General features: G+C 36.2%; 1 non-coding gene across 1 annotated transcript; it reads left to right on the top strand.

Moving 5' to 3' along the window:
* The first annotated feature begins 2,538 nt into the window (after positions 1-2,538).
* On the top strand, positions 2,539-2,642 carry LOC131183517 (small nucleolar RNA R71). The gene has a single exon (XR_009151568.1). It is a non-coding gene; the product is annotated as a small nucleolar RNA R71 (small nucleolar RNA).
* The last annotated feature ends 1,352 nt before the right edge of the window (positions 2,643-3,994 follow it).

Here is a 3,994-nt window from a genome sequence, read left to right as displayed (position 1 = left end):
AGCAAAGGTTCCGTATGGACAAGTAAAAGTGGTTTTCTCTTGATCATTTGGATGGATAGGGATTTGAAAAAAACCTGAATATCCATCTAAATAGCAAAAGTAAGAATGCCTAGCTAGTCTTTCCAACATTTGATCAATGAAGGGAAGTGGAAAGTGATCTTTTCTAGTGGCAACATTTAATTTTCTGTAATCTATGCACATTCGCCAACTAGTCACCGTTCTAGTGGGAATTAATTCATTATTTTCATTTTTGACAACTGTCATTCCACCCTTTTTTGGAACAACATGTACTGGGCTCACCCAAGTACTGTCTGAGATGGGATATATGATCCCTGCATCAAGCAACTTCAAAATTTCCTTTTTAACAACTTCTTTCATATTTGGGTTCAACCTCCTTTGATGTTCAATAGATGGTTTACAATTTTCTTCCAAACTGATTCTATGCATGCAAAAATGTGGGCTTATTCCCTTAATGTCATCTATGGTGTATCCCAAAACTTTCCTAAATTTTCTTAACACTCTTAACAACTTATCAGCTTCTAAAATACTCAAGTTTGCATTTACAATTACTGGATAAGTGTTATTAGTGCCAAGAAATTCATACCTGAGCTGAGAAGGAAGTTGCTTAAGTTCTACCTTAGGTGCATCTTCTTCCTTGAATGATGATTGCTTAAATTCTGCTTTTTCCTTTTGTGTGAGTTGAAAACCGGAGCATAAATGAATGGTGGACTTCCCTCTAAGTGTTGAGTATATGCAGCTTCATGAGGGTTGTCATAGTCTATGCCTCCTCCATGAACCAAACAATTTTCAAGTGGATCTTCTGGATATTTCTTCCTGAAGTGTTCTTCAACCAGCTCATCAATAATATCAACTCTCAAGCAAGTATCAGCTTCAGAATGATGCTTCTTCATAGAGTTATTAATATTGAAAATTAATTGCTCTTCACCAACCCTAAGAGTAAGCTTTTCTCCTTTCACATCAATCAATGCTCCTGCTGTAGCTAGAAAGGGTCTCCCCAATATAATTGGAATATTGGAATCTTCCTCCATGTCCAAGATGACAAAGTCAACAGGTATATAGAACTTTCCAACCTTCAGGCACATTCTCCAAAATCCCTTCAGATACTTGATTGTTCTCACAACAATCAAGAGAAATATGGGTTGGCTTTAGATCTCCCATGTAGATCTTTTCATAGATAGAAAGGTGCATAAGGCTAACGCATGCCCCTAAATCACATAGAGCATTTGAAGAACAAGACTCTCCAATGTTGCATGGAAATGAAAAACTCCCTGGATCCTTAAGCTTTGGAGGAAGTTTCCTTTGGAGGATAGCACTACATTCTTCTGTCAAAGCTACAGCTTTCATCATCTTCAAGTTTTCTCTTATTTGAGAGAATTTCTTTCAAGAATTTTGCATAAGAGGGCATTTGTGAAAGAGCATCAACAAAAGGCACATTTATGTAAAGTTTCTTCAAAACCTCTAAGAACTTCCCAAATTGCCTATCAAGCTTGGCTTTGTGAAATCTTTGTGGAAAGGGAAGTTGTGGCTTGTAGGGCCTGGGAGGTATATACTTCTCTTCTTTTCTTCAAATTTCTCCTTACATTTTTCTGCACTCTCTTGTTTTTCACTCTCATCAGTTCCTTTTTCATTTTCTCTCTTCTCACTGTTTTCACTCTTCTCATCATTTATAACTTTACCACTTCTTAAAGTAATAGCTTGACAATGCTCTCTTGGATTTTCTGGTTGACTTGGAAGCTTTCCAAAAGATTTGGCACTTGAGGAAGATGCTTGTTGTGCAACTGGTTTTCCAAAGATTCATTGTGTGTTTGCATTTGTTCCACCTTGCTTTCACCTCTCTCATCTCCTCATCATGCTTATTTTGGTTGGCAAGAATCATTGCAATAAAGCTTGATGGTGGAATTTCGTTCTTCTTGCTGTTTTGGTGGAGGGTTCATATTTTTCTGCTGAAAATTGGGCAATGGTTGCCTATTTTGCTGATATGGAACTTGACTTTGTTGTGGTTGAAAATTCTGATTTTGAACTTGACCTTGCTGATTGCCCCATGAAAAGTTGGGATGATTCCTCCAATTTGGATTGTAAGTTTGAGAATAAGGATTCCCCATTTGCTTGTTTCCATAATTACCAACATATGCTGCTTGTTCTCCATAATCTACTCCACAGCTGGTAGTTTCCTCTGCATAAGCCACTTGTTGTGAACTTCCAGCTGATGATGTTGAACTAACCAACATACTCAAATCTTCCATTTTCTTAGCAAGGACATTTGTAAGTGCATCAAACTTTGCATTAATCATGTTGAATGGATCAAGATCATACATTCCAGCAGCTTGCCTTTTCTGAGTTGGAGCTGGTCCTCTTGGACTACTCCAAAGATGAGTATTCTTTGCAATTTTCTCTAATAACTCATAAGCTTCATCTTCATGCTTTATAATAAATTCTCCTCCTGTTTGAGCATCAATAATTCCTCTGATTGCAGGAGTGACATTTGTGTAGAAATTCTGATTTATCATCCATTTTGGAATGGCATGATGTGGGCATAATCTCTCTAATTCCTTCCATCTCATCCATGATTCATAGAGTTTCATCTTCTCTTGGTCCAAAGTTGTCATTTGATTCCTCACTCTTGAGTTTTTCCAGGTGGAAAATATTGTGCAAGAAATGCATCAGTTAGTTGCTCCCAATTTGTAATGGAGTTGTGAGGTAAAGAATCAAGCCAATCCAATGCTCTATCTTTCAAAGAGAATGGGAATAGCTTCAATCTTGCTGCATCATCAGATACTCCAGGTTGTTTTTGCATGTCGCAAATCATAGCAAACTTCTTCAGGTGTGTGTGTGGATTTTCAGAAGGATGTCCTCCAAATTGAGAGTTTTGGATCATTTGAAGAACTCCAAAATCCATCTTGTAACTATTTGCATCAATTCTTGGTCTTGCTATGCTCTCTCTCAAGTCATCAAAACGTGGAAAAGCATGATCCATCATACTTCCCCTAGGCACATTTGCATTAACAACTTCTTCACCTTGGGCTTCATTTTCATTGTTTTGACCATTTCCAGCATTACCAACACCAATTCTAACTCTTTCATCAGCCATGTTTGCTTCTAATTCAGTCTCTCTCGAAACTTCCTTCCTTCTTCTGGTTTCTTTCTTGTTGGCCTTACAAAATTTCTCAATTTCAGGATTAAACAGTAAGGTTGTGTCACTTGAGCTTCTAGCTCTTCTCATAAAAGATTAAAGGTACCTGAAAAAGAACAAACAAACACAAAATGAAAAGATAACAAAGATAAAACTAAAAACAACTAAAATAATCAAGAATTCAATCTTAAACAAACAACTCCCCGGCAACGGCGCCAAAAACTTGATGCGTCCCAACCGCAAGTGCACGGGTCGTACAAGTAATATAGAAAAGATATCGTTCCCACGAGGAGTTGTGTTAATGATTGAATTTTTGATATAAAAGTTGACTAAATTGAAGTATTTATGAAATTAAAATAATAAATTGATGGGTATTGGAGTATGAAATCTATATATGCAAAATTAATAATCTATTCAACTATGTAATGATTTAACTAAATTTGCATCAAATTAAAATAAAGCAAATTCAAATATGGCAATATTCAAAATGGCAAGTAATTAAATTCGATTAGAAATTAACAATGATAAAAAGGCGATTCCGGAGTTCGGGATTTCATATTCAAGCTATTTTGGGATTTTCCCTAGCTAGCCCAATCCATGAAATTTATGGGTTTAAAGGAGATTAATTCTAAAATCCTTTGAAAACTCTTTCGAGTGAGACAAAGAGTGCCTTAATTAACTTAATCCTACTTTCGTGGAGTTAAAATTAACCAAGACCCATTAGGTTCTTTAATCAATCTATTAAAACCCTCTTAACCCTTAGTCTATTTCTAGATCTAAGTTAATTAAGTCCAATTTCTTGATTAACTATCACTTGGTTTTCTCCTTTCGGTGCTTCAACCA

The sequence above is a fragment of the Hevea brasiliensis genome, chromosome 9 (assembly GCF_030052815.1).
Source record: "Hevea brasiliensis isolate MT/VB/25A 57/8 chromosome 9, ASM3005281v1, whole genome shotgun sequence".
NCBI classification, from domain to species: domain Eukaryota; kingdom Viridiplantae; phylum Streptophyta; class Magnoliopsida; order Malpighiales; family Euphorbiaceae; genus Hevea; species Hevea brasiliensis.
Note: the sequence above shows the minus strand (reverse complement) of the source record. Positions and strands in the feature narration are given on the sequence as shown.